At 46.7% G+C, this 11,246-nt stretch overlaps 1 pseudogene across 1 annotated transcript; it reads left to right on the forward strand.

Annotated features, from left to right (window-relative positions):
• Positions 1–2,260: 2,260 nt before the first annotated feature.
• On the forward strand, positions 2,261–9,265 carry LOC309622152 (uncharacterized protein C2orf78 pseudogene; annotated as a pseudogene). The gene is made up of 3 exons: positions 2,261–2,381; positions 5,286–6,035; positions 7,314–9,265. The product of its transcript is annotated as an uncharacterized protein C2orf78 pseudogene (transcript).
• Positions 9,266–11,246: the final 1,981 nt, after the last annotated feature.

The following is an 11,246-nucleotide window of genomic DNA, read 5'->3' on the forward strand; positions in this document are numbered from 1 at the left end:
AACGGTACGCCCTTTAGAATTCCTAGAGACAACACAAATCAACTGTTTCGATGGAAAATTCGGCGGGACTCTTGATTTCCATGGGAATACAGAGAAAAGAGACACTGATCTGGCTTGCAGGTATATTTAGGAAGTTGTTAGCCGGACATCACCTACTAGTATCATGTAAGTAGGCCGTCCGAAGTAGGAAGCTTAGGGGAAAAACCTGGAGGAAAACTTAAAAGCTTAAGCCACACCTCTACACTACACCACCTTTCACAATTTCTTCTCAGATAAGCATCATCCCCATCAGTGAAGAAACTCGTTCGTACCTCATAATAGGAAAAACAGGCCTAAAGATTCAATGTGTGTCTTGGGAGGTCCCATCTATGCGATATCTTCCTGGGACCAGAAAAGGCCCCAGGAAGATCCATCTCTGCACCCCTGAAAGCTTACCACCAAGGAAAATGACTAGGTCCATAGATTTCCTCCCTCAAACCAGCTTACCTCACACATAGATCATTAGCAACTCCGCCCTTACTCACATTATCACAGTCACAAGAGTGGTTAGGGAGAAAAGCACTAACCAGGGGAACTAAAACAGAGGCAATCCAGGCCAAGCTGGGCTGGTGGCAGATATCTTGCTCCTTACGCTCGGGTGCATAATGCGACTCACCACAGTGCCTTTTTCACAGACCCTTTTGAACGTTTCTCCACAGAATCCAACAGCTCAAGTTAGTTCATGACGCTTCAAGGTCAACAATCGTCAAGAGAAAAACATGCAATATGTCTTACAATGTTGGATTCCTTACAAACAGGACAAGGAGATAACCATGTAGACAAAACCAGAGCATTTGAAAACATCTGTATTCTACAAACACACCAGTGAATGCTATAAATAAGGTACTATGACATAAAACAAAATGAAAACTAGATGTGAGACTCTTCTCTTCAGTGTACAGACTTCATGGCAGTTGCTGCACACTATCTAGCTACTTAGATCTTTAACTCTCTGTTCTGTTAATACCAAATGAGGCCCAAGTGTGTCAACCTGTTTCCCACAGAAACCAAAAAGTCTACATGCATCTCTTTTCTCCTGTGCCCTTTCACCTTACCTGCTCCCAATTCTCCACCAACGTCCTCCTCTTTCTCTAATTATTCTCCTCTTCATTTTGCTTGGCCTTGCCCCCAAGCATGCAAGACAGAGAGTCCTAGAGGTCCAAGATTCTAGAGTGGCTGTTTGCAAGGCGGAGGAGATTACAGTAACTGCCACACTGTATATACTTCTGTGCAAAGAAAAAGGGACAGTGTTCAGAATGTCTCTCACATATAACAAGAGCTGGAGATGGCAGGATACCTGTGTGGCCCAAGGAACTAGAGCTAGCAAATTATGGGCCAAACAATTGCAACCAAAGGCTGGAAGAGGAAAGGTCTGCAACCAGCTCTGTCTCCTAGCTCTCTGGTATTTGCTGCCAACGGGCAGAGTCTATTTCGTGAAGCATCAAGCACTGAAAAGAAGACTCCTGCTGCTGGAAGGTGACAGGAAGTAACGTCCAATGCAAGATCAAGGCTTGTCCTCGAAGCAATGCCCATAATGGAAGAAAAAAAAAAAAGAGAAAGCGGAAGAGAAATGTTAAGTCGCAAGTCCAACCTGGCCCCCAGCCTAGCCCAGCCCAAGGAAGGTAGGAGTCAAGGAGAAGAAACTAAAAGAGAAGAGCCTTGGACCACAACATTCTCCACAAGGTACACTCAACAAACTTCACCCTACTCTTGAACCAAGTTACAAAAAGAGCTTCTTAATCCCTACTTTGGCTCCTTAAAAGCTGCTATCAGTTCACTCATTAGACACATATGATTTCAGAACAACTGTAATAGTTCAAACTAGATGGCTCTTTCCTTCCTAAGGATTATTAATTAAAGAAGATCTATATAGCTCTAAGTATATGATACATAAAATAGAATACTCTGTAGAATATAAGTAACTCTTAGTTCAGTGTATTAATGAACGTCTGTAAGAAATGTGGCAATGATTTCCCTAATGGAAGAGCCTGGGGGAGGTAAATCTGTCTTCTAGGATTTCCTCCCCAGAGCTCAGAAACTCAGGTGTTGTTTTAGCTCTCCTACACTCTCTTCACCCAAGCCCGCCTTCCTGTTGGGGATCGGACCTCCCTATTGGCTCTCTCATACCTTTCAACTGCCTGCTTTGTGACATCACTCTCCTACCAAACCTACTACCACTTGGTAGAGTCTTGGGGTTTCCGTGGAGCTGTTTGGACCAGTAACCAGTGACCTCTGTACTGGACACGTGCGCCGTTCAGCTGCAGCCACTCGGACATCCTCTAGTGTTGTCTCCTCATCCCTGGTACCTGCAGTGGATGCTTCCTCTTCTCTGACCATGTCAGGTAAGAAAAGAAACGTTGGAAAGTTTTGCGTTCGATTTCTTTTGCCCCTAAATTGAGTAGGAGATTCAAAATAGCATGGAATAATGAGGGAAAGTATTGAACTACACGTCTGGAGACCTAATTTCAGTTTTGACTTTGACGTTTACTATCTGTGTGACTTTGGACAAATCACTGGCTGTCTCACAAAGCCTGTTGCTTTCCTTAACTGTTACGTTAGGATACCACGTTGGGTTGATCACTCTGATCCCCTTCTTTTCCAGTATTGAGCCTTAAAGGGTACCCATGTAGAAAACGAAATCAGACACTTCTCAAGAGTGTTTCAACAGAAACACAGAAAAGCCAGGGGACATAGAAAACTAGCAATATATACCAAGATGTTTCATCTCTAATGGTCTCCCTCCACTAGGATTTCGACTAGTTGAAAAGAGAGAATAGGGAGAGAGGATGGAGAGTACTGGGCTCTACAGGGAGGCACAGAGTCGAGCGTAAGGAAGTTTAGGATGGTTTTCATTAGCACAGGCCAACAGGCACCAAGAGATGGGAGAAAATGTAAGAATGAAGAGGGAAAGCATAGAGGAGCTCTCAAGAAAAACGGAGTTTGCAATGGAATGCTGATGGGAACCAAAGATTTTCAATTAAAGCAGAAACAGCACAGAGGGAAACCTGCTCAGAGCAGGGCAAAACCAAGTTGATGGTAGCAAACCCTTACATTAACAGACTAAGAAGGAAAGTAAGGCCAGAACAGGGGATCACCAGGAAAGGCAGCTTATCAGAAAAGTCATACTCCGTTTTCTTTCTTTTATTGCCTCTCTGAATACAGTTGGCCACTTGACAGTTTTGAATATAAACATTTTAGAAATACGTTTTAGAAATGATGCCTCCTATAAACAAGCAACCACAGTGGTTATCTAGGGGGCTGCTTTTCAGTGTTTTATTCTTTCTAATTTTTAAACTAGGTAGACATTTCACCAATTCAACATTTTAAGTGATATCTTCTAAATTGAATCAGAAGGACTATTTTCCTTGGTGTGATATGTAGGTTCTAAGGCAAGGCTGCTTTTCATTTTTACAGTTATTTCCTTCCTAACACAGAGAGCACATTGATCAACAGCCATCGTTCGCTTGTAGATCTTAGCTACCGAAGAAGAAGAAGAAGAAGAAGAAGAAGAAAAAGTCAAGCCCCACATCTCTAATTCCCCCCACTTAGGGAATTCCCTGGCGGTCCAGTGCTTAGGACTCGGTGCTTTCACGGCCAGGGCCACGCGGCGCGGCCAAAGAAACAAAACAAACAAACATCCACATTTATCGAAAACCATATTGTGGAGTCCTGTGGATTTTCTTACATTTGAAAATCTTTTTTAATTGGATTCTAGGCATGATGGTTTTTTGAGGTTTTGGGATGCCATCTTCTTGGATGCTGAAGATGATTCTAATCTAAGTTCTAGGATAAATCCAAAAACCTTCCTGATACATTTTAAGCTTCCTTTCTGCTTATTATATAAGCTATATTCATTGAAATATATATTTCTCCTAGGCTTAATACCTCTTACTTGCTGGGTAAAAATATGAAGGAGCACAATAATGAAACTCTTTTACACTTATTATTTTGCTGTCTGCTTCGTACCGGTTTTCATTGAAATACTTGTCTATATGTGTTGTGGCTACCTATACATGCACATTTATTGCATTCTGTTGCTTGTTATGCATTTTTTACTGACATACCTTCTCTGTCTGTATGCATTGGCTAGGAATTCATTCACCTCTATCACCTCCATCGTGTCTTCTGGTTAATAGTATTCACTAAAATAGAGTGGGCAAAATTCACTTTCATAATATTGCATGGATAGTACAGAATGCCATTTGTTAGTAAATTCATTAGGCTTCGATACTTGCCACATACCCCAGTTTTCATTAATATCTATGGATTTCTTTTTCGTTAACGTAATATGCTTGTCATGATTTTTCTTTGTCTTTCTAGAACTTATTGTATCTTCCTCCATATAAATCATACGCAATAGATCAGCTTATTCATCTATTAATTATTACTGCTATTATTATTGGTGGTGGTGTTATAACCACTTTACAGGTGAGGAATCTGAAGTAATCAGATAACTCTTCCCTTTCCAAAAGCACTTAAGAAATCCACTTTCGGGTAATCATTTTGAGGTAGGATGAGAAACCAGGCTTGAAGAGGGCAAAAATGACTCTTTCAATTCACCAGTTGGACTGAGCTGTACGTCACCTCTAGGTAATAGCGTGGGAACTGCACAAGCAAAGGGAGACACTGAAGACGACCATGGTAATAGCCGTACTGTTTTCTAATGGACAAAAAAAATGCCTATATTATAAGTTCTATTTCTCCTGCTTTCTGGCAGTATCATGCTCAGAGTGGAGTCCTGGCAAGGAAGTCAGGATACTTAGGTTCTGAAACCTGGTAATGATACTAACATAATGAGAGAACTTGAACAAGTCAACCCGACCTCTCTGAGCCTCAGTTTCCTTACTCACGAAATGAGACTGAGAACATCGAAGTTCTCTAAGGGCCTCCTAGTTCTAAAATGCTTCCAGTCTAGGAAATAGCATAGAAGTCAATACGAGTGCAGGCTGAAGGGAAAGACAGGGCAGGGAGAAGGTTGCTTCCAGCCTAGAGAACAATCTCTGAACCACACCACTTGGCTCTTCTGCCCGTCTGTGCCCAAGATGGGAGCACAGGCAGTGAATAGAGAAGAGTGGAAAACTGCTCAGTCCTTACAGCCATCATTAACTGTCTGATTTTGGGTTTCTCAGGAAGTAGTGATAGTAGAGGTGTCCTGATAGCAAGAACCTTCAGATGATGCCGTTCCTCAAACGTAGTGAGAATTTCTCAACCTCCCTGAGTTTTTCATGACCCTCTTGTTCTTACAGAAAATTTCCAACATCCATCTCTACTTGGAACTCTAAATTCTCTGCAGCATTCTCCTCCTGTGGTGAGCAATGCAACTTCCCTAACACGAAGTGTCTGCAACTTCTCCAGAGTCTCTGCCCCTGCCGTCAGTTCGGCATCGGCTACCGGTACCCCTTTCCAGACACTCATGGGTAGTGCCTACCTTTACCAACATTCTAGCACGACTATGTTATCTGGAGTTACTGACCACAGCCAGATCTCCACTTCAGCTGCTTCCTATCCAGGTGTTCTTGAGTGGGACATCACAGCAAGCACTGAAAAGAATTCTTCTTCACTCGGAGACTTTACTCTGGCACTCACTGACCGCCACACAGCTGCCTCCTCCATGTTTCTGGCAGCCCAGTATGATAAAACTTCAGACGCCAAGAACATGGTCCCTCTACATCCATCGCTTTCTGCCAGCCTTGCTCAGGGAACACCATCTCAGATTCCAAATCAGGGGCAGAGCCGCCTGTCACTTCCCTGCCAGGACGGAAGCCAGGTATATTACTATAACCAAGGCACACTGGGGTCTTTACTGTATGGAGAACTTGGCTCCTGCCCGCAATCCTACGGCTCGGCGTCATACACAGGAAGTCGGGCCTCTGGGCAACCAGAAATGGGAATGGGACTGAAGGAGATTCAGCCCACAAATATCCGACCACCAGCTTCCACCTCTGCAGTCTGCCACCCTGTGTCTGCTCAACGCATCACAGAAACAAGTTTTCAAGGTGAGTATAACAAACGCCAGAGAAAGTTGAAGAATGAGGTCGGCATTCAAAAATGGGGTCAAATCGACAGCTGGGAAGGGGTGTAGAGGCAGGTAGAATTTAGATCCTGAGCCTTTAATAACCACTACCTTCGCTCAGTGCCCTCTGTTTTTAGACTCTCTATGAGAACACCTAGGGCTTCCCTGGTGGCGCCGTGGTTAAGAATCCGCCTGCCAATGCAATGCGGGGGACACGGGTTCGAGCCCTGGTCTGCGAAGATCCCACATGCCGTGCAGCAACTAAGCGCATGTGCCACAACGACGGAGCCTGCATTCTAGAGCCCGTGAGCCTCAACTACCGAAGCCCGCGTGCCTACAGCCCATGCTCCGCAACAAGAGAAGCCACCGCGATGAGAAGCCCGCACACCGCAACCGAGAGTAGCCCCCGCTAGCCGCCAACTAGAGAAAGCCCGTGCACAGCAATGAGAGACCCAGTGCAGCCAAAAAAATAAATACGTAGAATAAATAAGTTCAAACAGTAAATAAATACATAAACATAAATTACAAAAAAAAGAACACCTAATGCAGGTGGGAAGGTGGGAGGGCCACTGTAGAGGTCATCTATGCTACATGTACAAGAACGCCGAGAGCACACCAATCGGTACCACACTTTTCACTGCTGTAGCCGATCGTTCCCCCTGTACTGCCACACTGTAGCACTCCCTTCCCTCATCTACTGCTATAGTCTCTTCGGAAGGTGTTTCAGAACTCTTGTTATGTGAGTGCCAGTTGAACTGTCCTCACTTCCTTCATTTATACCAGGATTGAAGACCTTGTGGTCCGAGATCCTGTCCAGAGAGCAAGCAGGCTAAGACTCTGTCTTTGTTGATGTGTTTCATCAGCAAGGGCTCTACCCCCTCTCCTAGTTCATGGTGTGACGTGTTCTTGGCCTCTCGGGAAAGTGGGGAGAATGGAAAGGACCCTATATGAGAATGCTAGGCTTTGTAAAACATTTCAGGTTTTTAAAAATAAGACTCATTTTGTATTGGACTTATAACAGTCCTATGAAATACAAAGCGAGCCGAGAATCAGCGACAGGAAAGGCTCACCAGTAAGAATTACAACAGTCACCGCTTACCTCGTAGCATAGGGCACTGTCCGTGATCCTTAAGAAGAGTTAGTAGAAATGCCTTGCCCATCTTGCCCCTGAACCCCTTGAAAGGTACATGACTGCTGTGTTGGTGTTTAGGGGGAGCATCTCACTTACCAGGGACTGACTTCTCCCTTGATCCCTTTGTAGGGATGGAGACCTCCCCCCTGGTGATGAAAAATTCCCTGGGATTGCAACCTCCAAGCCAGACGTTTTGTGTGACACAAAGTCAAGAACTCCCCAAGTCCTGCAGTAGCAGAAACAGCCACATACTTGAGAGTAACCCACCATCTGAACTTGGGGACATTTCAGTGACAGCTCCAGTCCAGAGTGCCAGGCGTCTCCTGGCCCTGCCTCCAGCTCCAAGCCAGGGACAAATAGAGAGTAAGCACGTGGATGATATCAAAACCAAGCTTTCAAAGCCTCTGGATGCCTACCAGATCCCAACAGAGAACCAAGATCCTCCACTACTCCCTTTAGGAATCCCTGATATTCACCAGCCGCTGGCCTGCACCGATCCCCTCAGCCAAGAGGAGCAGCCTGGTTCTGAAAATGCTGATCTGGGAGAGAACAGCCGGAGTCGTCAGGACCTAGGGACACTTGAAAATGGGATTGAACCTAGCAGTGGTCTTGCAGACATTACTACACTGGCGGAGGATATTCACCTTCCCCAGCTCTTTAATCCTTTGAAAGATCTTGATCAATCCCAAGGTCCCAACGTGATCAAAGCTAAAGACACCAGAGCCATTAAGGTGAATCAGGTGCAGGAAAAGCCAAGTGTCATAAAGGTTCCCTCTGATCAACCCAGGAAGAACAAACAGAAAGCCTCTGAGCCTATCAGTGGCGCTCCCAAGGCCAAAATCCAGCCAAAGAATCCAGAGTGCCCGTTAGGGGGAGAAGTGGTTACATGCCACGCTGCAGTCAGTGACAGGGCTCCTGTGAACACGGCCAAGCACTCTCAAGGCAAACCTCAGAAAGCTGCATCCAGAAAGATCAGCAAAACTAAGAGCCACGGGCAGGAAAAGACCAAAAGGACCAGAGGGAGAAACAAGGCTGAGGAGAACAAGCAGTCAGGGAACAAAGTCAAGGCAGAAGAGAAGCCAGCAATCCCCCACACGAAGCGAAAGGAACACCAAACTGAGCTTCTCCAACAGAGCTTTCAAAAGCCTCGAACCTCCCTTGGCGTGCGCATGCTGGAGTCTGTGAAGGTTCTTCATGCGCTGGGGAAGAAGAATGAGACGAAAACTGGGCTCTCTTCCTGTCGGCTCTTGGGAAAGTCAAGCAACCCCAAAGACCCCCAGCCACCCCCAGCTATCCAGCCATGGCGGCATACCCCACGTGAGGGGAAGGGTCCTGAGAAAACGCAAGTCCAAGCCCAGAAACCAGACAGCAGTGCTGAAACAGAGTGTCCGTCTCCAGCCCAGTATGAGCGGCCTCCTCCTGGGAAGGTCAAGTTGATACCTCTGCCTTTTTCTGCCTGGGACAAGCCTCAAGCTCGACCCGCTCCTCGGAGGCCACAGTCTCTGGCCTCACATCGGCCTGCTGGGGCTTACCGTGCCCAGCCTGGTTCTACTGACTCAGCTCAACCTGCTGCAGCCAATTCATCCCAGCCAGCTCCTGCCTCTTTGCCAGGCCCCGCCAAACCAGCTCAGCCAACTGTGACCAACCCAACCCAACCGGCTTGGACCAACCATACCCAGCCTCGTGTCCCTCAGTCTGCTGCTCCTAGGCCTGCACCCTCCAAAACTTCATCTGGCGCTCCTCTCCAGCGGGGGAGCCTGTTCCCCCTGCTGTGAATAAGCGCCAGTCCCCACCCAAGCTCCAAACCCAATTTCTACTCCAAGACTTCAGCAAGCAACGAGTTCCATGGAGGGAACCCAACGTGCCTGAGCCAGTCATGTCAAAGCCCATCGAACAAGAGCAGAGGCCAGAGCGAGAGGCCATGAAGAGGCGGGCTCAACAACAACGGGAGAATGCTGCCAGATACACCTCTTCGGGCAAGCTGCAATTTTTCACCGAGAGGGAAAACGAAATGGAAATTGCCGACTACTACGGATACGTCAAGTGAGAGCTGCTAGGATTCTTGGTGCCACCTTGGCTACCAGCTGTTCTTCCATACACAGGTAAGACAGGTATAGAACTGAATAAGTAAATGGAATACAATTAATAGACGAGTAACAAACCTTTCGAATTTTCAGATGCTGCTAACTGGGGCGTGAGAAAGGAAGGACTGAAAGTTGGATGGGAGAATGAAGGAAAGGGGTAAAAACTGAGCAAAGAGGAAGGAACTTGGCCCAGGGCTAGGAAGGCCAAAAGAGACGTATGGATTTAGGAAAGGAAGCAGGAGCGAGGATGAAATGGCAGAAGTAAAAAGCAGGGTCAGAGGTCTGGGTTGAAAGAACACAATTGGAGTAGAGTTGAAGGTGACAGAAGATGAGTCTAGGTTTACTAGGAGAAATAGAAAAAGTCTCTCGGGGACGCTGGCCTTAAGTCTCACAACCACCAGATAGGTATTTCAGAAAACAAGAGGTTCAGGACACATCTCTGAAAGGTCTGAGTTGCCTTATTCAGGTGTGACTGTAGTGGGGGAATAGGGAAATCTACCAGAGAAGTGGCTAGGGCTCAGAGTTATCCTAGGGGCAGCTGACGACAGGGGCAGAGCCAAGGGAACTGCTGGATCAGGAGGCCCACGAACAAAGCAGGGGCATAGCCGCCTGTCACTTCCCTGCCAGGAAGGAAGCCAGGTATATTACTATAACCAAGGCACACTGGGGTCTTTACTGTATGGAGAACTTGGCTCCTGCCCGCAATCCTACGGCTCGGCGTCACACACAGGAAGTAGGGCCTCTGGGCAACCAGAAATGGGAATGGGACTGAAGGAGATTCAGCCCACAAATATCCGACCACCAGCTTCCACCTCTGCAATCTGCCACCCTGTGTCTGCTCAACGCATCACAGAAACAAGTTTTCAAGGTGAGTATACAGACGGCAGAGAAAAGTTGAACAATGAGGTCAGCATTCAAAAATGGGGTCAAATCGACAGCTGGGAAGGGGTGTAGAGACAGGTAGAATTTAGATCCTGAGCCTTTAATAACCACTACCTTCTCTCAGTGCTCTCTGTTTTTAGACTCTATATGAGAACACCTAGGGCTTCCCTGGTGGCGCCTGCCAATGCAGGGGACACGGGTTCGAGCCCTGGTCTGCGAAGATCCCACATGCCGTGCAGCAACTAAGCGCATGTGCCACAACGACGGAGCCTGCATTCTAGAGCCCGTGAGCCTCAACTACCGAAGCCCACGTGCCTACAGCCCATGCTCCGCAACAAGAGAAGCCACCGCGATGAGATGCCCGCACACCGCAACCGAGAGTAGCCCCCGCTAGCCGCCAACTAGAGAAAGCCCGTGCACAGCAATGAGAGACCCAGTGCAGCCAAAAAAATAAATACGTAGAATAAATAAGTTCAAACAGTAAATAAATACATAAACATAAATTACAAAAAAAAACAACACCTAATGCAGGTGGGAAGGTGGGAGGGCCACTGTAGAGGTCATCTATGCTACATGTACAAGAACCCCGAGAGCACACCAATCGGTACCACACTTTTCACTGCTGTAGCCGATCATTCCCCCTGTACTGCCACACTGTAGCACTCCCTTCCCTCATCTACTGCTATAGTCTCTTTGGAAGGTGTTTCCGAACTCTTGTTATCAGAGTGCCAGTTGAACTGTCCTCACTTCCTTCATTTATACCAGGATTGAAGACCTTGTGGTCCGAGATCCTGTCCAGAGAGCAAGCAGGCTAAGGCTCTGTCTTTGTTGATGTATTTCATCAGAAAGGGCTCTACCCCCTCTCCTAGTTCATGGTGTGAAGTGTTCTTGGCCTCTCGGGAAAGTGGGGAGAATGGAAAGGACCCTATATGAGAATGCTAGGCTCTGTAAAACATTTCAGGTTTTTAAAAATAAGACTCATTTTGTATTGGACTGACAACAGTCCTATGAAATACAAAGAAAGCCGAGAATCAGTGACAGGAAAGGATCACCAGTAAGAACTACAGCAGTCACCGCTTACCTCGTAGCATAGGGC

The sequence above is a fragment of the Balaenoptera borealis genome (assembly GCF_965194805.1).
Source record: "Balaenoptera borealis genome assembly, contig: HAP1_SCAFFOLD_1647, whole genome shotgun sequence".
Classification (NCBI taxonomy): domain Eukaryota; kingdom Metazoa; phylum Chordata; class Mammalia; order Artiodactyla; family Balaenopteridae; genus Balaenoptera; species Balaenoptera borealis.